Source organism: Erpetoichthys calabaricus, chromosome 3 (assembly GCF_900747795.2).
Source record: "Erpetoichthys calabaricus chromosome 3, fErpCal1.3, whole genome shotgun sequence".
In the NCBI taxonomy this organism is placed as follows: Eukaryota; Metazoa; Chordata; class Cladistia; order Polypteriformes; family Polypteridae; genus Erpetoichthys; species Erpetoichthys calabaricus.
Window position 1 is genome coordinate 1,094,174 of NC_041396.2, and position 23,991 is coordinate 1,118,164.

General features: G+C 50.7%; 1 protein-coding gene across 4 annotated transcripts in view; it reads left to right on the forward strand.

Annotated features, from left to right (window-relative positions):
- Positions 1–1,878: 1,878 nt before the first annotated feature.
- Positions 1,879–23,991, forward strand: part of daam2 (dishevelled associated activator of morphogenesis 2) — a 238,209-nt gene continuing 216,096 nt past the window's right edge. For 3 of the 4 annotated variants that reach the window (XM_051925402.1, XM_051925399.1, XM_051925400.1), the window contains exon 1: positions 1,879–2,064. The gene's annotated coding sequence lies outside the window, so the exon portion shown is untranslated. Of the gene's footprint in view, positions 2,065–18,696; positions 18,851–23,991 lie in introns of those variants that run through there. The other variant, XM_051925401.1, reaches the window with a different exon arrangement.

Genomic DNA, 23,991 nt, shown 5'->3' on the forward strand with positions numbered 1-23,991 from the left:
GCCAGCTGTCTAGGGATGATCTCTGAAACAAAGCGGGGCCGGACCGAGAGGCGGCGGGCGGGTAAGGCTGCCAAATATTTGGCTCGTCCGCTCGTGCGAATGAAATGCAAACCAGGCTGCCTCCGTTCTGCCAGGGCTGCGGAAAGGAACGCTGCTTGATTACAGAGCAGGGCAGGCGTGCTTGTACACAGCTTAACGTCAACCACGTGGTGCCAACTGTGCCCGGCGGCTCCAGTGCCAGGTGAGTGCCAGGAGACGATGACTGAAAAAGTGACCAGCTGAATCTGAATATGTCAGAATGTCCAGCCCTGAAGGTGGTCCCGGAGGTCCGACCTCTAGCGCCCCCTACCCGTTGCAGTCCTCCTTACACGCATGCTGCGGGTCTCCCAACAGCCTGACCTCCTCATTAAGTTGCTACCAGTGCCAGTAGGGGGCGCCATTTCCATTGTCTGCACTGTGTGTATGGAGCTGTTACAAAGCGTAACTCGCCAGCTCAAACACTCGGACCCCCAGCCTGTGTGTGCTGTCGCCATGTTGACTGGAGTTCTCTCGGGCCGAGCAAGGCAGCCGAGAACTCGGACACTGCGGTGGCTTCTTGTGGCCCTTAAGTGTGGCTGTCACCAGACCACCGTGAGTAGCCCCTAGGTCCGAGACCCCCCCGGAGTCCCCATCTTTCCATTTTACGTCTTCCTTTGTGGACAGAGAGCAGCAGCAGTAATTACCATAATGAACCGGGTGGAGAGTCCAGTGGTAACCGATCGATAGAAATGAAAGGCATGGGAGGAGACTGTATAATAGAAAGAACTGAAAGGCACTATATGACAGATGGAAATGAAAAGAGACTACAATAGAAAAACAGACAGACTTGAAAGGCACTATATAACAGATTGATGGAAATGAAAGGCACTATATAACAGACAGAAATAAAAGGTACTCTATAAATGATAGTTGGATATGAAAGGAGACTATATAGTAGAAAAATAGAATCGAAAAGCACAATAGAATAGATACACGGAAATGAAAACACTATAATAGATAGAAATGAAAAGGCACTATATAATGCATGTAGTAATAAAATATATTTCATTTGGCATTCCAACAGATGGTGTATCATAAACATTCCTTGTGACAAAATGCATTCTCACAAATGCTGGTGATGCGCCATCTGTTGGAATGACAAAGACACAGCAACTGGATGGACACACAGACACTTCTCCTTTTATTAAGGTGGAGGAGCTACACTTACCTGTCCAAGGCAGGTTATAGAATAGAATTTAAAAATATTTGATGTATGATTAATATATGTGAAGAGATGTATTAAATGGATAACTGTCGTAAGTTTTAATTGATTTACATGAATACTTGTGATGTCATTGGAGTGCCTGGCGGACCCCACACGTCACTGTCAAACAACACAAAGGACAGAATGACAGACATGTCTGAAGTCGGGGGTCTTTCTCTTTCTCTCTCGCTCACTTTGCATGTTTCCTCTCCTTTTCTCCCGTCGGTGTCTCCTTCACTCGCTTTTGTTGTTCTCATTCCTTCTTCCTCGTCTTTCGCTCCTTCTTTTCCACTCGCGTGTCCCGTTCACGTTCGTTTTCTTTTTTTTTGCTATTTGCTGTTTCCTTCACCTTATCGTTTCCATTTCTCGTTCTGTCTTTTCTTTCCTTTTCTTCTCCTCCGCTCCGTCTGCCACTTTCTGTCCGTCTCCGTTCTTCTCGTCTCGTCATTCCTTGTTTCTTTTTCCCCCTCTTCTCATTCCTTCTCCAATGCCCCACTAGCTGTCACCGCCCCCAAACCATAAATAGCCCCTTCTCGCCGCTCTCATAAGGAGGGAGGAGTGTCATCGGGGGCGGGCGCAGCGCTCCTGCCACTCCGTTCGGCCAGTCGATCGCTTGACAGAGCCGAGTCCGCACTCACGCGAGCACGCCGGGAGGATTACCGCTCTTCTGGGGTCTCGTACTGGAATACAGTTTGGTCCTGCTGGCCTGGCTGGCATCGCCGTTTCTGGACGAGCCGACACGAGCTTGGAGGGCAGCACTCCGCGCGACTTTGGAGCCCCAGGTATTTGGACCCTTTTTATCTTTTTTGTTTTGAACTTTTCGGGAGTGACATAAAAGTTGCAGCGCCCACCAGGACGGCTCGTGTGAGCTCCAGACTGGGGTCTGTCCTACGTGCACTTATGGGGTCCCCTCTTGTTGGCCGCTCGTTGTTGTTTCTGCCTTTCTGTCACTTTGCATGTTGCCAATCGGCTCAGCGACTCGGCGCGCGTGCTCGACGGGCGCACTTCCAGAAGCGCAGTCCAGTAGCGGCTCGCCTTTCGCTGCCCGAGCCGCCTGAGGACACCGCACTCGTGAGCGCCCCCTCCGCTCGCGGGGGTCAGGGTTTGAATGAGTGCCTGGTCACTTAATGGACGTGCTTGTGTATTTAAGAAAGGAAAAAAAAAAATCACTTGGTGACGAAGGTCTCCGCTCCCGCCTGTTAGGGCGCTCTTTGTATGTGGAGTAGTGCGGTGGCGCAGCAGTTGAAACCGGCTTGACGTCTGGGTGGAGTCTGCGTCTTCTTCCCATATGTGGGGTTTCTTGGTGATGAATTAGAATTTGTGTGGAGCCACCATAGACGGGTAAGCTACGCGTTGTTCCCACCTTAACGGGTCCACCATACTGGTGATTTACAGTGTTGAAGCGGGACAAGTAACGGGAAGGCGGTGTCGCAGACGGCCACCTCCGCATGCCGCCATCCTCGTTAGCACTCTACTGAGTTCTGAGCATCTTGTGTTGTGTGAACTGGCAGCCGACAATCGCCTGGCATCTGCACGCGTGCGAGTTTGCCTGGCACAGGTTCAGATGAGCAGCGCCTTGGAATGCTAAGTGCGACCGCCGCCGGTGACAAAAGGCGCACCGCCACACTTCATTTAGACGGAAGGCAAATCACTCGGAGATCTGGGGGGGTGCAGTGAAGAACGCGGGGGCCCGCGGCGCAAACCCCTTCGAGTTTTGTATTTTTAGAACCGGCGTGTTGTTGGAAGGTCAGAGCCTATCGACCAGCCGGCCTTCTAACTGGCGTTTGGAGGTCGACCTCCTTAGAGGGGCAGCTGCTTAGGCTGTGTGTGCATCGAGTTACCAGGCTAGGGGGCGCTACAGACCCTACGATAGGCACTCTCTCGCTAGATGATGTGAAAGATGTGATGTATCTGGATTCTTTCATAGCTATCTATTATATAGCGCCTTTCATAAAGCGTTTACATGGAGCCTTTCACAAGTATGTATACATCGATTATGTCGCAGTTTCCTATTATATAGTGCCTTTCATATCTGTCTAGATATTATATGGCACCTTGTCTGTCTACATACTTATCTATTAATATAAAGTGAATGTCTATCTATCAATTATGTAGCCCCTTTATTACCTACTTATCTATTATATAGTGCCTTTCCTGTCTATGTATCTATTTGTTATATAGTGCCTTGCTTTCTTTCATTCAGTCTATCATATTTAGCCTCTCTCTCTATTATTTAGCACCTTTTCTACCTAGCTACCTACTTATCTATTATATAGCGCCTTTCTGATCTATCCATGTATAGTGCTTGGAGTACAGAGAAAAGCGCTATATAAATGTAATTATTATTATGTATCTCTCTGTTATATAGCGCCTTTTTCTCGGTATCTATCTCCGTGCTTTCCCTCAGTCTACACACACACTCACACACACACACACTGATTATTCTGCGCACATTCATTTCTGTCTTGTTGCTGTTTTGGACAATCCATTAAAGTGGGGGGGGGTTGGTGGTTTGGGGGGATTCAAGTAAGACCCTCATTGTATTGGAGGCACACGACGAGAGATGTGAACTTGAACCGCGTGAATTAATGGACTCCAGAAAGAGCCAGCAAAGCAGTCAAAACGGCGCGGATGTTCTGGTGGTCTTCATGTTAGCAGTTGTCGTCTCTCCCTGAGCACCTTGAAATGTGCTTTAAGGGGGCATCGGTGGGGGCTTGACTTATTAATTTTTTTTTAAATTTTTGAGCCTGGTTCCTTTGCTTGGGTGGTCCTTTCCCTACGACTTGACCAGGGGTCTACGGCCCAAGAGGAGCCCCATGGTGACTATGAGGGTGTAGCGGGGAGACCACCTGCCCGTATTGTGTAATGCTATGGTGTCTTTCAGTTGGATGGGTGGGCCGACCACTCGCTAGAATGCATTTGGGGTGCCAGTCTCGTTCTGCTTGTTTTTTGGGCTTTGTCTCCATGCAGCTACTCAAAGGCGCTTTATAATCTGCACCTGAAATGTGTAGTTTGGCTCGGAGGGGCACACGGTGGCTCTGCAGTGCGTTTTGTGCTTTGTTTTATAGGGCGCCTTTCAAAGTCTACCCCATCACCGGCTGCTTTCCTTTCCTCGCCTTTGGGGGTCCAGCGAGGACTAAACCCTCTACCGCCGTGTCGCCCCTTCTCTCGCTCCTCTCCTTTCCTGCAGTCCATGTTGGGCTTTACTGGCCGTCCGTCCACTTCTTGAACCCGTGTTTTCTGCTTGATGGCATGCGGAGTCCAAACTGGCGCCAGCAAGCAGACTGTGGGATCTGAAAACCCCGAGTTATTTACAGACTGTGGGAGTCAACCTGGAGACCCCCGTGTGAGGGTTAGTTCAGCACACACACCGTGTAGAGGGTCCAGGCGGGGGCACCTACGTCCTCTCGCACAGTATGTGCCCCTCTTGAACCTAACGGCTGTCATTCAGTGTGTATAGCGCCTTTCACTTCCTATGCCCTTTGCTTACCTCTCCAGCCCCCCGGTCTCTTGTTTCCTGGTCACCAGATGCCACATTTCAGTTCTTTTAGATGCTCTCTTGAGTTCCTGCACTGACGGCTTGCGGGGTCCCCAGTTGACCCCCAGCTCGACCCTGTGCACCTCTGGTGCTCTTCCCTTCCCCTCGGCTGAGTGTTTTCAAACCCCTCTTGGCGCTCCATGAATCCGAGTACTCTGAGGATTTCACCTTCCCACCGTGCTGACGGAGATCTTTAGGAAGCGACGTCTCCCTTTCGAGCGGTGGGCTCGTGTCTTTTCGGTGAGCGACGTTGCCCTCTGACTTTCACTTTCATGGGCTTTGCATATTTGGACCCCCATCACTTGACCACATTTTCACCCTACAAACTCTGAGGATCGACTGGCATCTTCTGCACATCACCACAGGGCAGTGCCACGTTTTAAGACGGGCAGCTGGGACTTGTCCAGGAGGGGCAACAAGCTGAGAGCCCATGGAGCCGAGTGTCGGACTGAAGGGGTCTGGGGGGACGCTGGGGGATGGGCAGGCGCTGACTTCTGTACATTTGAGCTTCACACAGTGAGGACCAGGACTTGGCATTCTTCCTGCTCACTGCCCATGATGGTGGGCACCTTGTTAGCTTTACACATCCGTATCCCTAAGACAACAACAGCATTTGTGCCCACTGCACCCCCATCTGACCTCTCGAGGTCACGTCATTGAAGTGTTGTGAAGGACGCCACACGGGGACTGGCACCCCAGAAGGACAGGGGAGGACCGTTTATGTAGGGCACTGCCAATCCTGACTCCCAAAACCCCCCTCAACTAGATGGCAGCCTCCTGGGGTTACAGCCCCACTATGGATTCCCACAGGGCATGCTGGGAACTGTAGTTCATTGGCCACAGTTTTAGGACACCAGAAGAGCACACAAAAGGAGCCACCTGCCTCAACACGGGGAGCCCAAGTCGGGAGGAGGAAGATGAAGATGAAGAAAAAAACAAAGGAGTGTCAGAGCACGAGACTTGTGGCTGTGGTGTGGGAAACGATTACCTGAGTAAGACTTTCACACAATGCAGACCCCTAATTCACTCACAAACTTGTGTCAAGAGTTTGGGGAGCCGCAGTATTTAATGGCGAATAGTTGCCTGTGCCATTTATTTAGTTAAGTGTCGTGAAGTAGGAATTCCAAAAATGCCCACTAGAGGGGGTACAACCGTCAAACACTGAGACTTTATTAAGAAATCAAACTGAAACTCCATAGGAGCACAAAGGAGCCCCCCGTAACACCAAAGACGAGCAGGGGGACGAAAATCAAAGAAACGGAAAGCAACGCATGACTCCCAGGTGTGTTCACAAAATGAACTGGGGGGGCAGTGCTGGGCGCCCACAGAACACTTGGGACAGAAGACAGGAACGCAGCTGGCGTACATCAACAAAACCAAAATGAAGAATAAACAGCAAGAGACGACCAGGCGAGGGTGATGCTGATGTGACTTGGGTGAGGGGGAAGGAGGGATGCCTGCCACACCTGTGACAGGGGTCAGGTACCCCCACGATGCCAGTCACAACACACCCCGTGAGTCACAGAACCGTCACACACAACCCTCGAGTACCTGGGCAGAGCTCTGGAGGTCTGCAGCTCAGCTCTGCTGGCGCCACTCAGAGTCGACTCTGCCTACTTGGAGCTCCAGGGTGGAGGCTCCGGCCTGCAGAGATGTGACACGGTGCCCACCGCCTGCGCCGCCATCCCAGAATGCTTTCATTCCTTTCAGACTCGTGGTGGGCTCTGACGGGAGGCCATGCCACTTTTTCGTATGTCCTTCTCTTTCTCTGCATTGTGACAAGCGTGGCAGAGTAAGATTTACGTTTATCAGAAAGTGGGAAATGTGTGTGTGTGACTGGCATGCCACTCTCGGTGTCACTTTGCTCTTAATTCACCTTTACTGAGTGCAGTTTGATCACATAATTGTGACGTGAGGGCAAATGACCCCAAATGATGAAAGACTGCACGGTGGCACTGAGGAGGGGGGTCTAACTGGTGCCCACAATAAGTATGTCACGGAGTGCCCACAGTGCCAGTCATGAAATAGATAGAAATGTCAGATAAGCCTCCCACCACCCTCCCCTTCACCACAGTGTGTACCCGGGCGTTTGATGGCCATTTCTGGAGTGACGTTGTGGCCGTCACGTGACTGACCTCCTAGGTACTGAGGGCTGGTGAAGGATGTGAAACGATGAAGCAGGTAACCCTCACTACAGGAACAACCAATGAAAAGGGCTTTGTGATGACACATCAACACCTTCACCCCCCCCCCCAAAGATCCAGCCCCTCCCCATTCTGGAGGCTGCAGCAAGGGCCGACTCAGGATGAGCACACGGGCGCCCCCTGCTGGACTCGGTCAGTTGGACGCCCACTTGGCTCGTCTCCTGGGCCGATGCCTCCCGTGTGAGCTTCATATCCAACTAAACGAATGTCCTCAACGTGAACGTCCGGCGCTGTGCTTTGGGTTTCATGTAAAGCCCCGGAGTTGCTTTGCTGCGGTTTGGCTTTGTCCGTCGGTGGGTGTCGTTCTATTTCTGATGTCTTTGGTGGTCTCAGCCATGTTGTCGGAAGTCCCACCTTGGCTGGCGACTCCCAGTGGCACAATTTGTGACGTCTCTGCATCTCCACTGTGTGATTTCCTTGGTGGTGGCCGTATTGTTGATGACCGGTGACACACTATAAGATGGCGGCCAGCTGCCTCGACTGTCCAGGTTTGTGGATTGGCACACCAGCTGAACAAACAGGGCCAGAAGCCTGGTGGGTTCTCCCTCGTTGGGTCCATGGCCCGCAGGTCCAGAGGGCCCCATGTTAGACTTCAATGTGGGGAGGGCGTGAGGCCAAGATGGTGGGCGACACTCGGAGTGAATCCCCCCCTGATTGTTTAGTGTTTTGAGCTCTTTTGGGATCAGGACTGGAGTTTTGGATTCCATTCATGCCTGTCGTTTGATGGATGGCGATGACCTCCCGGTTTCTGTCCTCATTGTGGCCGCTGCTCATTTGATGGGTGAACAGAGGACCACCAAAGGGACCTTCATTCCTGCATTCCGCCCTCATGGCCACCTTGGGGGAGCGCACGCTGCTTGGTGTTTTTTGGTTGGCGCGCCTGTTGTCTTTTTTGGATTCTTTGGCCACAGAGTTGTCTTTACTTCACGTTGCCCGCTCCCATTTACCGACGTTGAGGGGTCACCCGTCCCTGGCTTGCCTTTTGGACCTCGCCCACTTGAGACCGTCATTCTTCTTCATGGATGGGTGGATGTGCTCATCTTCACTTTCTTGATAAAGTTTCACACACCGAGGTGCCCGCCTCAGTGGGTTTTAGTGGTCCCCTCACTTCCAGCGGGTGTCTTTCAGTTCCAGTCAGATTTTCCTTTTCTTTTTGTATTTCATCGCCTTCTCTAAGTGAGCAGCATGTGGGCGAGTAGCTGAAAGGGTGGGCACAGGGATGCCAGGCTTCTTTCTCAGTGTCCCATCCGGGGTGCCCCTTTTCCAAAAGGGAATGTGAAGATTGGGGGGGGGGGGGGCTGGTCGTGTAGTTTGTGCCCGCTGGTGTTCCTCCAGTGCCCGGCGTTGTAATTAATTTCTATAATTCTTGTAATCCTCTCCCTTTTACAATGAGGGTCACAGCTCAGTGGCGCCCCCTTCTTCATTTTCTTGGCCGCTCCCTCACATCTGCTCCCCAGTAAAGGCGCTGAATGGAAGTCATTTGGCTTCAGGAAATAAAACGCAATGAGTGAAGACGGAAATCTCCGGATTTGATTATTAAGTAATTTAACAGGCAGACTGCATTTATTAAGGGGGGGGGGGAGTCGCAGTTGTTCATCACAGAACTTGGAAAGCGAGGAGCGGAGAGGAGAGGAGAGGAGCGTTGTGGCTGCGCTTCAAAAACTCCCAACTACTGCCGGCTGACTTCTTTTTCTTTTTGCTATAATTCATACAAGTCTGAGGTTTTTACGTCTTTCATTTCAGAGGCTTGTTATTTAAGGTCGGCTGGAAGTAATAAAGAGCCGAAAAACAATGTTGTACCCTGCTGACAGCCCCCGGGAGCACCGAACTCGCAGGAATCCGCTTAGTGTGGCGGGCTGTTGACAGCGCCAAGCTCCGAACAAACCTCCCGGCCAGAAGCCTCCCGATGTCGACAGCCCGACGAGCAAAACAAGGCTGCGCCATTCGGGGCTGGCCGCTCACCACCTGTGGCAGGGCGGGCACGGCTAACGCAGGCTGGCACGCTGCCGTGTGCGGCACACCTCATCGGGCTAATGTTTGTCATTCAGATGTCACAAAAGGCACCACCTCGCTGACGTTCAAAGCAGGTCAAGGAGACACGCCCCCTCGTCTCTAAATGAGCAACAAGTACCACCTCCTCATCTGCTTATGTAAAATCAGGGCTTCTGGACACGCCCCCCCCGACACCCCAAGCATTCACAGAAGGCAGAACTGCATGAAAGTGAGGACGGAGACACGCCCCCTGATAACGAGTGTTGGGCACAGTTCATTTAAAGACGACCAAACCACGCCTCCTTTTCGATTGTAAACTGACAACAGACTCCACCCCCTATTATTCAAAGAAGGCAAACTTTAATATAAAAAGTAAATGGTTACTAAGTAACATCTCTTTGTTTTTTAATTTAAAATAAGGGCATCATTTTTACAAGGCTCCACCCAAAATTAAATTAAACTGGCATCGATTCGTGTGTCCTTTGATAATGAGCAGCAGCTCCTTATCTTTCAACTTGTAATGAGCACACGTCCTGATTTTTCAAGGTTGGCACAGTTTGTTTTACGATAGGAACATCAGGCCACACCTCCTTATCCACCTTAAACTGGCAACAGGCTCCGCCCCCTGTCTTTCAAAGAAGGCAAACTTTAACATAAAAAGACCCTTGAGACACGCCTCCTTTCCTTTAAATGGTTACTAAGTAACATCTCTTTGTTTTTTAATTTAAAATAAGGGCATCGAGACACGCCCTTTATACTAGACTCCACCCTTTGCCAGTCAAAGAAGACAAAATGAAATTAAGGTGGCATTGATTCGTGTGTCCTTTGATAATGGGCTCCAGCTCCCTCTCTTGATTTTTCAAGGTTGGCACAGTTTGTTTACAATAAGAGCATCAGGCCACACCTCCTTATCCACCTTAAAGTGGCAACAGGCTCCACCCCCATCTTTTAAAGAAGGCAAACTTCAATAAAAATACCATTTAATAAGCACCTCCTCTTTTAATTTAAAATAAGGGTATCAAGACACACCTCTTCACCAGGCTCCACCCCTTCTCATTTAAAGGAAGCAGAATTAAATGAGAATGCTCTTGAGACACGCCCCTTTCCTTTTCATTGCTGTAAATGGACATCAGCTCTTTATATTTTAATTTATTTAAGGTAAGGGTATCAAAACACGCATCCTTTTCCATCATAAACTGGCAACACGCTCTTCTCCCTGTCATTTTAAAGCAAAAAGGTAAAGTTAAATGAAAATGCCTGTGTGACACACCCCCATGTTTTAAATGAGCACCATTTACATATCTCAAAAAAAAAAAGTGCATCAAGACACGCCTCTTCATCAGGCTCCACCCTTGTCTTTCAAAAAAAGCAAAATTAAATGGAAAATTCCCTTGAAACCCGCCCCTTTCCTGTAAATGGTTAATGAGCACCACCTCCTTATCTTTTAATTTAAAATAAGGGCATCATGGCACGCCTCTTTTATCAGGCTCCACCCCCACTATTCAAAGAACTAAAATTCAATGAAAATGTCCTTGAGACACGCCTCCGGTAATAGGCTCCTCCCCATCATTCAAAGAAGACAAAATTAAGCAAGCATTGAGACGGCCCTTTTTCATTTAAATTGCTAATGAGCTCCAACTCCTTTTATCGTTTAGTTTAAAATAAAGGCCTCAAGACACGCCCCTTTTTCCAGGCTCAGCGCCTTGTCATTCAAAGAAGGTAAAATGACATTAAAATGGGGAGCAAGACAAGCCCCTTCACTCATAGGGAGCACCAGCTCTTGATGTCTGCCAGGCGGGCACAGTTTGTTAAAGATCGGGGCCCCAAACCACACACCCCATTGTTAACTGGTAACAGACTCTGCCCCCTATCATTCAAGCAATGCAGAATTAATGATGTGATTGAGACACGCCCCTTTTCCTACATCCAAACCCCAATGGGTGCCATCTTTTTTTATACAGACTGGCACACCTCTGATAGCTTGTGAATTCCTAATGGGTGCCACCCATCTGTCATTTAAAGTAGTCACCATTTAAGAAAATGGTACCAAGACTTGAACCTTCCCCTTCCTGAACTGTTAATCCCATCATTCACAGTGCAGTGACATCACATTGCCAGCGCCACTCTGTCCAATTCAGAGTCGCAGAGAGGAAGAACTGGGCACGAGGCAGGGTGCCACTCAAGCACACACTCACACAGGGGGCAGGGAACCATCTCCAGTTAATCAGACCTGCAAGTGTCTGAAGATGAAGGAAGGAAACCCACCGTGGCACACGGAGAACATGCAGACTCCACAAGATCACATCTGTGTGTCAGACTGGAGCCTAGCCATCATGGCCGCAGAACCCACTGTAGCCACACCCCCTTTTCCTTTTTTAAAATAGACACATTTAATTTACAGTAAGTGTGTTCAGACACGCCCCTTTTACTAGGCCCCACCCTCTCCTCATTCAAAGGAGGGGACATTAAATGAAAAAGGAGATTTAGGCCCGCCCCTTTTCCCCTAAATTGCTCATCTGGTTGTCATTCACAGTATGATGATGATGATGATGATGATGTAAGCATCTGATGTAGAAGATGGCATTGCTCGCTCCTGTTCCAATGTGCCCCACCTCACTTCCTTCCCAATACCATAACACACCATCCGAAAACCCACCTTCTCCAATTCAGGGTCACAGGAGGCAGAAGCCTATTCTGGAAGCTCTGGTCACAAGGCAGGAACATCACAGGTGACACTCAGACACACACACACACAGATGTGCCATCATCACCAGTTAACCTGATCTGCCTGTCTTTGTGAATTAGGGTGGAAAATTGGAATACCGGGATGAAAACTCACATGGACATGGGTGATTGTGCAGACTTCACTGGGATGAGGACCAAGGAATCGATTACAAGCACCACCCGCTGCACCACCGTGCCACCCAGTCCTCATGACAGGCACACTTAAAAGAGTTGGAAGGGTACAAGACGCACGTCCACTTCCCTCCAAAACTATCGAGAGACTCCACTCCACCCAGAGTCATTCAAATGAGATCAGGACACGCCCCTTTTGTTTTTACTTGGTAACAGACTCCGCCCCTCCTGTTGAGCTTTTTTTGCCATTAATTTTGCTAAAACGGGCTCAGGGCACACCCCTTTTCTTCCTTAATTGGTAGTGGGCTCCACCCCCATTGATTTGGCTGAACCTTCTGAATGGCTTAAAATGTAGGACCCTGGCCACTAGGGGGCCACACTGCCTTCCATGACCTTATGGGTTTTGGGAATTTCCAGCTTTTCCGGTGTTCCCTTTCTTGAGGCAGCTTTAAGGAAGTGGTCACCTCTGTCACTGGTGGCTTTCCCCACTCCTGAAGTGCCACACTGGCCACTGATGTTTGATGTCCTGACCAATGGAAGACAAAAGTGACCGCACCACATGGCTTAGTCCAGCTGGCAGCCTCTCTGTGTCCACCATGTTCACCATGTGAATTTCCCCTTGGGATTAATAAAGTATCTATCTATCTATCTATCTATCTATCTATCTATCTATCTATCTATCTATCATATAGTGCCTTTCCTATCTATCTATCTATCTATCTATCTATCTATCTATCTATCTATCTATCTACCTACCTACCTACCTACCATGGGCACCTGCCATTCATTTGTCTGCTGATGGCACAGGAAGCCCAGCCAGTTTGAGGAGGTAGTAAGGATGAGTGGCACGTCTGCCCAGTGCCATGTGTTACACATTAGACTCGCACTGCCCAGCACTGGGCGAGACCCCCCTTTCCCACCGCCCTCTTCAGGATGGTACCATTTAGCTCAGTTCCAGCTTTTAATTTTCCACTCCTGCTTTTAATGAGATGCCACTGTGTGCCACGTTTGAGCCATGTGTGATTTCTAAAGGGGAATTTTTCTTGTTTATTTCAGCCGCCGCTTTGAAAAGTGATGATGCTGATTACTGTTGAGAGCACTTCAAAGCCAGTGCAGCTGGCAGGGGAGCCTCCCTGGAGTGCCCGCCTTGAACGCAGACTGCAGGCCTCCTCGTGCCGACACAGGGGCCAGTGGGCACCACAATAAAGCCCTTCATGATGCCGGTGACACAATCATACTGAGGTGGCTGGCAGATGGGTGGGCACCATGTTGGTATGCATGTGCAGCTGCACTGTGTGAAGTTTTACAGGGTGTGCCCAGTGCACTTTGCCACGTGCGGGCAGTGGCGCTGGCTGGTGCTCTTGTGCCTGTTTCTCATTTCCTGACTTTTCTTGTTCATTATTCAGAAAGATGATGAAGTGTGCATTCAGGGTGAAAGGAAGTCGGTGCGTCCTCTGTGATATAGCGCCTTTCATAGTGCCAAGGTGCACCCTGCTCTGAAGAAGGCCAGGAAAAGAACGAAGGGTCCGGGTTATGTGAGTGCACTCATGTGGCGCCCCCTGCGCTTAACATAACACCACTGGCATATTGTGATCTAGACAGGCCCACCGGGGCGCACGTCTGGGCCACTAAAACACTTCATTAAAACTCAGGCTGGTGACGTGTGCCCCAAAGATCACCCAAACTGGCAGGTCACCCGATGGACCGACAGCTTCAGAATCCCCTTCATGAAGAGGACGTGTGTGTGACCCACCCACCACCACAATGCCACACTTCAGTAACCCAATGGCACACGTCCTTAGGGGTGTCCCTAGCCACGCCCCCTCTAACTGGAATGTCCACTACGCTTGGGGGGCCACATGGAAACCCTCTGAGATACCCACTGAACTCCATGAGCGCCACCCGGTGAAAGGGGAAGAGCTGGACAGGCAGACGTGGCTCTCGCCAGGACCCACTGAAGACCCTAAAGTGGGATGACGCTGAGACCCCCATTACTGCCCTGCCTGTCTATCATATAGTGCCTTTCTTATCTGTCTATTTATCTGTTATGTACCACCTCTCACATCTACCTATCATACCCACCCGATCATATTTACATAGCTCTCTATTATATCGCATCTTTGGCCTCTACCTGTTATATAGTGCCTTTAATGTCTGTCTGTCTTGGTGCCTTTGACATCTGCTTTCCTTTCATATAGCGCCTCTATCCATCCATCCATTTTCAAACCTGCTTATCCAGGGCAGGGCTGCATGGAAGCGGCTGTCTATCTCGGCCATCACGATATGGCATCTGTCACATCTGTCTGTGTCTCATATAGTGCCTTTCACTCTGTGCTCTTCATCTGGTGACCGTGTAAGGCGCTATATGAACGGACCGAATGAAACACTGACTGGCATCTCGCTTCATTCTGCACTTGCTCCCCTCCAGTGGTGTCCCTCCAGGTGTTTGGAGGTGATGGTGTGGGTGGGCATTACAAGGGGGCATTAGTGTGGGCCACTTTAGTTTGGCATGACCTGTGCACCGCTGAGGGGCTTTGCATTGAGTGTGGGGGCTGCTGGGAGCAGGGCAACCAACCACACCTCGCTTAGAGGGCATGGCACTGGCACTCCAACTGGCATCATGTCCATTTATTCAGGTCAATGGTGATACCCAGCAATAAACATTAGTGGCATTACAGATAGGCATCACAAGCCAGACCCTCCACCTCCACCGCTCGGGCCACAAGCTTGGCAGGTCAGTTGCTGCCTCGGACTCGCTGTGTGCCAGTGGGTGAGTGACTCAGCCTGCCACCTCTGATAGGAAACTGAGGCCAAAATGGCCATTGAGTGGGCTTGTGTGAGTGGGCCCTGTGATGGTTTGGCTGTCTGTCTGTCGCTGTTTCTATCTATTATAGTATATAGTGCCTTTCACGTATATCACTCTATCTATCTAGCTATCGCACCTTTCACTCTATCTATCTATCTATCTATCCTATAGTGCCTTTCACTCTATCTATCTATCATATAGCGCCTTTCACATTGTGACAGTGTCTTTTCCTATCTCTCTGTCTGTCTGTCTCTGCCTGTTATAAAGCGCCTTTCATATTTATGCACCTGTTTCTTCGTCTTTTACATACAGGTGTTTTTTTTTTATACAGCCCCTCTCATATCTCTCTTTCTCTCCATCTTTCATATTTTTATGCCTCTGTTGTTCAGCCTGCCTGTGTTTCCATGATCTCTCAGTCTGTTATATTGTGCCCTCCATATCTGTGTGTCTATCCATCTTTTAAACGGAGCCCCTCATCCTGATCCATCCAGCCGTTATGTGGCCCTTGATGTGTCCGTCTGTCTGTCCAAAGGGACCTCCACATTGTTGCGAGTGCGGACCCCCGTTTGTTGTTTGCTTTGTCGCAGTCCACTTGAAGCCAGCAGGGCCAAATGAAGGACGCGCCTGGTGTGCAGTCTGTGACCGAGGTGTCAACATTGGGATTTCTCCGAGTACCGGAGTGGTCACCCAGGAGGTGACGTGTGTTTAGATTGGCATGAGGGACATCTGACAGCCCCAGTGAGGCAGTGCTGAGTCGCTAGGCCATCGTGAGGTCAGAGTCCCATCAGTCCCATCGGTGTCATCGGTCACACAGACTCTGGAGAGTGAAAGGCTGCTGAGATGTAAAGCGGTCACAGACAAATGCTTGGTGCCAGGCCAGGTCCTTGTGTCACCTACGTAGCCCCCTTCTGAGCCCAACATGTGAACATCTAACCTTTGTCATCACAAGCCAGAGGATCAGAACAGAAGGTGACATGGTGAAGGCATTGGGGACACGGCTGTGTTCAGTTTATACTGGTGAGCTCAGGTGGCCGATGACCGTGGGGTCCGTACTTGTTTAGTATTTGTCTGTGCCCACAGTGGCATCTGCAGCTGGTGTCTTTCAGCCATCCATCCTTTCTCTTCCAATGGTGAGACATGGCAATGCCATGAGATGGGTTTGAACCTCTGCCAGGTCCTGCCCTGCCTGTGCCCATGTCCATTTATTCCGAGTGACTCCTCCCACATTCCAAAGATGCCACTGAAACCCTAAGCCTACCCCTTAACAGGTGACTCTAACTTGACATCATGGTGTGGACATGTGCCCAGCAATGGCCTGGTGTCCCATCTGATCACAATGGTGGGAGAAGCACATTCAGAAAATGAAGGATGGATGGACGTCTTAGTGATCCAAAGTCTATCGAGGCTGCAGTGGGCACAGCACAGTGGGTATCGGCCCACCTCAGGCCACTCTTACGCTGGCAGTCACCAGGCTGATTTAGTACCAACATGCTGGCCAACTACATGTGTTCAGACTGTGGGCAGAAGCCATGGGCATGCTGTGTAGAGAAGCCCCCGGCTGGGGATCGAGGTCCCCCCGTCCCACTTGGGAATGCTGCCAGTTGTCGATTCCTCCCTCCAAGTGGGGTCCTCCAGTAACTCACTGCCTCCATCCATTTTTGGGACCCACTGGTGTGTTTTTGGGGTCCTAAGTGGGATGCATATTTTGGGCTCCCTTTACCCTTCTTCTCTGTATAGACTGGGGTCCCCCACTGACTCCGTGTCCTTGGTAGCACTTGTCTTCACAGAGCTGGGCACAAGGCAGGAGAGGGTGCCAGCGGGCAGACTGCTTTTGCCCATTTTTTTTTTTTTTTTACTGCTGGCAGAGTCCACTATTGGTGTGACTTTGTAACATCAGGCACTGCAGGCTGGTAATATAGCGCCTTGACATCTTGGAGTGGCATGGCGATACAAACTGAGTGGTTTGAAAAAGGGTCCCACCGGCTTAGCGCTATGCCAGTCCATTGTAGGACACAGCCAGAGACTGGCACACAACCGTTAGAATGGCTTTAATAGACGGTGACCTTGGCAGCGAGGGATGTGGGTTTATAAAGCGCCTGCCTTGGCATACAGTCACCCATCGGGTTTTATCCTCCTCCGCCATAACGAGAGGACAAGAATAGAACTGTGAAATGTTAGCCTCGTAACCTCAGCGAGGGGCCTGCTGGGAAAGCCTGCCGGAGAATGCGTGAGTGGCATTCCGAAATCTGGGAAAAGATCCTTGTCATGTCAGATGTGGCGTTCACGTGCGCTCGCCGCTCGTCTACCGCCGTCTTCATTTTCTTCAACGTGATGGACGGCGGCTGACCTTCTGATGCAGCTCAGCGTGCGCCGCCTGTGCTCTTCATCTGGTGACCTGTAAGGCGCTATGTGAACGGAGCGAGTCTATCACTGGCTGGCATCTTGCTTCATTCTGCACTCGCTCCCCTCTAGTGGTGGGCACTACAAGGGGGCATCAGTGTGGGCCATGACCTGTGCACAGCTGAGGGGCTTCACATTGAGTGTGGGGGCTGCTGAGAGAGGGGTGACGACCAACCATACTACACTTAGAGGGTTCGGGTTAAGGCTTTGTCTACTGCGCTGGCACTCCAACTGGCATCATGTCTGTTCATTCAGGTCAATGGCAATACCCAGGAATAAACATTAGTGGCATCACAGATAGGTGGGGCTCAGCGGGCCAGACCCTCCAGCTCAACCGCTCGGGCTGCAAGGCTGGCAGGTCAGTCGCCACCTCGGACCTGCTGTGTGCCAGTGGGCAAGTGACTCAGCCTGACACCTCTGATGGGAAACTGAGGCCAAACTGGCAATTGGGTGGGCTTGTGTGAGTGGGCCCTCTGTCTGTCACTGTCCCTATTTATTATATAGTGCCTTTCTTATGTATGTATGTATTATACACCTTTAGTTCTGTTTCATAGTACTCTATCTATATAGCGCCCTTCACATCTATCATATAGTGCCGTTCATATCTATTAAATGACGCCTTTTACGTCTACACACTTATTGGTAATATAACTCTTTATATATACAGTATATCATATAGTGCCTTTCATATCTCTCTATTTGTTGCCTATCTATCTATATCTATTCATTATATAGTGTCTTTCATTATCTATCTATCTATCTCTACTGAACACATTTAATTTCTCTGTCTTATAGCACCTTCCACATGTCTCTGTTCACCTGTCTGTTATATAGTGCCTTTCGTATCTGTTCACCAGTCGTGTTGCACAGTTTACACCCATCGACATGCTGATTATGGAGAGGTGTATTGCTGGGGGGGCCGCTCTCATTAGAATGTGCTCTTGTATAGTGCCTTTCGTTTGTGTCCCTCTGTCATATAGCGCCTTTTGTGTCAATTTTAACCTCCAGTCAATACCGTGTCATAACCCCCCCTACTCTTCTCAAACCTGCCTACTCCATTTCAGGATTGCTGGTGGGCTGGAGCCTGTCTGGGCGGCACTGGGTTCAAGGTGGCATACTGGGTGCCAGTTTCTCAAAGGGCACACCCACACTGCAGCCAGTTTGGAATCCCCAGTTGACGTAACCTACACGTTTTTGGGGGTTTGGGAGGAACACAGCGAGAACATGCAAACTCCACGTAGGCATTTTTATAAATCCACGTAGCTGCGGCTCTAACCGCCACCCTGCCACTGTGGAAGGAGCGCGGCTGAGGTCGCCCAGCTACCCTAAATTTGCCTCCTCGACGTTTGCCATGTCGTGCGGCTCGTGCTCAAGTCCGATCATTAAGATTAAAGCGGACTTCGCTCAGAAGCTCGTCAGATGTTTCGCCGCCCCCTCTCACCCCGTCCGCTTAACTCCCAAATTCCGAGGACGCCGCTGTTTGTAAACCCGAACCCGCGCGGCTGCATGGCCTTCGTTCCCGAACAGGCGCGCGCACTCGGCGGCCCCGCGCGCACACACACACACGTCTTCAGTCGGGCGCGCGCACGCGTTTACTCGCGCGAAGTCCTCCGCTGCTTGAAGCCGACAGAAGAGTCGGCGCGCGGGGCGAGTAAAAGCAAGTCTGCCTGGCTCGGGATTAGTGACCAGGGGGGGGCACTCGGTGCGGTGGACCTCCTCTATGAAGAAGCGTCCGACCAGCGGGACTGACTCGTATCACGGCACGGGTACAGGTGGGTAGCGCAGCGCCGAGCCGAGGACTCATGATGGGGCTGCCGGAGAAGAAGGCGGCAGACTGGCAAACTGGGTGAGCCTCGCCGGAGCTTCAGACGCACAGGGCACGCGTTTGACTTGCCAGTGTCGCGTCGTCGTGGACTCGTTGACAGCGGGGGTGTCCTGTTGGTGTCATCGGGCTCCGCTGGCGGGGTAACGGGGCACCCACTTGCGTTAACTTGTGCGAGCGTCTTGGCACGTTCTTCAAACGAGAACGGAATGCGCTGACGGGACGGGGGCAGCCCACCAGCCGGCAGTGGCAGTGAAAGAGACGGGCACCGACCTGCTGCCCTGACAGGGCACTTTACCAAGTGAGCAGCCCACCTTCCCCTTCAGTGTCTGCCTATGGGGTCGGTCGGTGTGTACGGGTGCAGTGCGCTTCGCTTGTTGTACACTAGATGGCGCTGACGGCGTCTTCTGTAATGCCTTTGACGTCAGGTACAGTACTACTGTATTAAAGATCAGGCCTCTCTTTGGTTTATTATATACAGTAGAGCCTTTTTACATTCAACACTGGAAAAGACCAATTCTTTGTTTTACTTTAACTTGTAGTGCCTTTCAAATTAGGTCATGTTACTGGTCAGTTCTTTCATTCATATGATGGTCCCCGTCGAATCTCTTGATGTCGCCTCCATCTAAATAATAAGGAGATGTTCAGGTAACTGTGGGCATGTGCCCTGCGGCCCCACTAACGGTTGCCTGTTGCAGCTGGCATAGACTTTGGCTCCCAGGATAAGTGGACAGACAGATTGATGGCTGGTTCTGGACAGTGTGAGAGTGTCTTCTGTGTTCAGATCTCCTGGAGCTCTTGTGTGATTTTGACCCTGAGCCCCACCAGACCTGGCTGAGTTTGTATGACCCTTTGGTCCGTTGCTGCTGGCACCGCCTGTTGTGCCCTTTGATTTTGTACCGGATCAGGCTGAGGGTTTGACACGGTGAGTCGGTTACTAAAGGAGGCCGCCACATCCCCTCGCAGGCGATTGATAGGAAACTTTTACTTTGCATTCCTTCTCCATGACAAGGTCAGGCTGGCTGACAGTGAACGGCCTTTTCATGCGGGCTCCGCCACGAGTATGGATCTGTTGTTAAAATATTTACACACAAGCGAGAAGAACTCCCACTCAGCCGAGGAAGCCACCACGTTCATCACTGGCTTCTTTATTTATGTGCACTGAGCAAATATTCCCATATAAGGAGTGACGTTTGGGGAGGCACCAGACCGCCCAGCACGGGACCCCCGGGTTCAAATCTCATCCACTGTGTGACTCGGAGGGAGTCCGTTGACCTGTCAGCGCTCACCTCGTACAAATCCATCCATCCGTTATTAATCCAGCTCAGGGTCGGAGTGGCTGGAGCTCTGGACGTCCGGGACCCTCATGCAGACCCCCGTGTCCAGACAATTACGAACATGAAAACCGCAGTACCTGAAAGGTCAAGGAGTCAAAATCTGATGTGGACAAGGCAAAACAAAAAAAAAAGGTGCAGACGGTGGTCCCGAATGTTTAAGCTGCCTTAGGATGGTGAAAGGCACTATATGAAGGCACTGGCCTCTGTGGGCATGTGCCCTGTAAAGCCCTGGGTGGCTCCCGTTGCTATAGAATGCTGTTAGTAAATCAACCAGCTCACTGGGTGACCCCGAGTGAGGACACACACTACATAAAGCCACAAGGGCACAGATTCAGTGCCCACCCCGAGGCAGTCAGCCAGCGTTCTACTAAGCTGCTGGACCTTTAGAATGTCGCTGATGGTGAAAGGCGCTATATGAATGGTTTACACTGCCAGCTTACTGTGTGACCCTGAGCACACACACACACACACACACTCTCTACAAGTCCATCCCATCCACTTTAGGGTTAGGGGAGTGGAGCCCATCCCAGTATCACCAGGCACAAAGTAGGAACCAACACCCTGGGTGAGGTGCCAGGCTACTGCAGGAAATGCCCACCACTGTCAAAGATTTAAGGGGTCACCAGTTAACTGGAAACTCAGGACCCTGGGATGTGGACATAGAGGAGAGACGGGGCTTCCAATAAGAAACGAGGTGTGCGGCCCTGTAAAGGACTTGAGGTCCAGCTCACCATAGAAAGGCCCTCTATAAAGCCACAAGGGGACAGTGACCACCTCTGTGTCACCGGCCGGGAGCTTAGCATGTTGTGTCAAGAAATGTTGGGGTGCCAACCCTTTAGTAGCAGATAAAAAGTGCACTGACCTGGAACCAACTCACAAATCTGCTGAAGTCCCCCTTTAACGTAGGAATGAGGGGAGTCATGGGTTCAAGTCGGAGCTCCGTCCGGTGGTCTCCTCGTTCCCAAAGTGAGACGTCTCGTCCCTGGACTGGAAGGGGTGGGGTCAGCTGTCCTCACTGGAGGTCTTCTTGGAGCTGTGGGTGGACAAAGAGACAATACCATCAGTGACGGCGCCCCCTGGTGTCCCGGAGTGGTAGTGCTTACCTCGAATGAGTCTGGGAGGTGACCCTCTGATACACACACATGACAATTTATTAATATTTAGTAATTCAAATTATAATCTATGGGTGGTCCATCTTGTGGACCCGTGGGCCTTGACCCTCGACCTTGGTCTTAGGCCAGACGTCCAGGTGAACATTTTGTTGTTAGGTTTGTTTTTGTCACATTTTGTTATTAATGGCTGCATATCTTTGTATTATGCTGTGTCATCTGCCCTGTCCCCTGTATGTGGGACCCCCCAGAAGGTGGGGGCAGTAGAAATGAAGACGCCTGTTGTCCTCACAGCAGATTTGCCATCGATTTACTGTACGTTTCTGCTTTTGTTGTTTGTGCTTCTGTTTGCATTTTGGGTCTCTGAGATGTTCTGCCCCCTGCTCTTGTCTGAAGGCCCCTGACGGTTTGGGTTGGCCGGCTTGTTGCTCTTTGATTTCCTCTTTGAAAGTTTGGTGGATCTGAAGGTTTACTTTTTTTTTTTTCTTTCTCTTTTGTGAATTTTTTTTTTTAACTTTAAAATCCTAAGCCTCGATTTTGGGGCCTGCGCAGGCCGGGGGGCCTGCCTGTTGAGTTTGGGGCCTTCTGTCTGGTGGAAGTCCAGGGGGCCTGCTCCTCTTGTTGTGCTTCTTGGTGGCACAGGTCATTCCAAGCTGACAATAAGGACTGTCAGACCCAGGCTAGTCACAAAAAGGGCAAACGTAGAATCTTTACACATAAAAGAGATTTATTTCTATAAAAATGCTGTGAGGAGCACAAAGTCCGAGAGTTACCTGAGAAGGCAAACAAATCCAAAAGAACACTGAAAACGGGGTCCAAAAATGGAGAAACGAAACTCATCAATGAACCGCAAGGGACCGGGGGCTTTTCACGGCTGAGGGCGGTCCCTTGATGATGATGGGCAGGTGGCCCCGCCTCTTGGGGGACCACCCACAAAACAAATGGCACATTAAAAAAATAAAAATACATTAGTCATTGAAAATGAACAAAACGGAGTGAGATGAGACAAGTGAACCCCCCGCGGGTGAAAGAGAACACAGTGCTTACCCCACCAGACCCTCAAGCAGGACCCAAACAAGGGGGGGTGGGGGGCGGTCCTCCAGCAGTGATGTCACTGTGACCCGCCCGGGGAGGCGTGGTCCTCCAGCAGTGATGTCACTGTGACCCGCCCGGGGAGGCGTGGTCCTCCAGCAGTGATGTCACTGTGACCCCGCCTCTCAGTGCTCCTCCCACAGCACACAGAGGATGTGGCAACGAACCCCAGCAGGACAATCCATAAATGTGACACAAAAATGACAAAAACATGGACTCATTCCAAAACAACAGAAATCACAAAAATACAGTGCACTGGTGGCACTCCAGCCGACACCTGGCATCGCACACAGTGACCGCAGTGGTCAGAACAGCCCCGCACCCTCGGCAGTTTGCCTGTCAGGACCACCTGGGGCGGACGACGCGGTCACCAACCTGCTGAGCAGAGCCCACTGCCCATGCTGAGGATTCAGTACCACACAGGCTTGGGGAGACGCTCCGCTCAGGGAGGTGTCCTGGATGACGGATGGACTTCTTAGCTTGAGAGGCTTATGGACTTGGTCAGGAGTAACATGGGGGGGCTCCACAGGGGGTGGCACTTCCAGCTTCCCCTAAACACCTCAGACTTTAGACACCATCTACAGCCAGAGCTGGGCAGCAGAATGAATACTGGGCACTGATGGGGGGCTTTATTGAAGGGTGCCAGCTGAACCACCCGCAGCTCATCATCTGTTAGACAAAGGAGGCCTGACCTACTGGGGGGAGTCACTTAGGAAGCTGCTGACTGCCCAGGACACCAACGACCCTCAGCCCTCATATGATAACAGACTGAGACCACTGTGCTGTGCCAAGGAGTGCCATGTGAGGTCGTCCTACAATCGGCTGAGGTGGTCTTGTTCCCTGAGTGGTACTGAGCTGGGCTAACAGATGTCTCGCCAGACAATGACAACAACACGGTCTACAGTAGTGTGGAAGTGTAGCGCGTGACACTTGGTGAATACCCACAATGCCATGTCTGACACATATTTAGTAATATTTAATAATTTAATAAATAATAATTCATATTTAGTAACACATATTCTATGTTAATACACGGTGGTGTAACTCTGGACATGTTAAAGTCAAAATCTCCACTTGCTGCAGGGACATCGAACTGTTGGCCGTAAGTTTACGTCCCTACTATTTGCCCAGAGAGTTTGGACATGTCATTGTTGTCATCGTGTACATTCCTCCTCGGGCAGACGTGGAGATAGCGAGTGACATCATCCATTCCGCTGTTGCTAAGTTACAAACGCAGCACCCTGAGGCGCTTGTGCTAATCGCTGGAGACTTTAACCATGTGACGCTGGACAAAACATTGCCTGCATTCTCCCAGTATGTGGACTGTAACACCCGGGGAAATAAGACTATTGATTTACTGTATGCAAACGTTAAAGACGCATACAGCGCCACCCCGCTGGGGAAAGGAGATCATAACCTGGTTCAGCTTCAGCCTCACTATAAACCAAAAGTTAGAGTCCTACCTGTAGCCACATGATCATTCAGGAAGTGGACTCTGGAGGCTGAGAATACTCTGAGAGAATGTTTTGGAACTACAGACTGGGATATCCTGC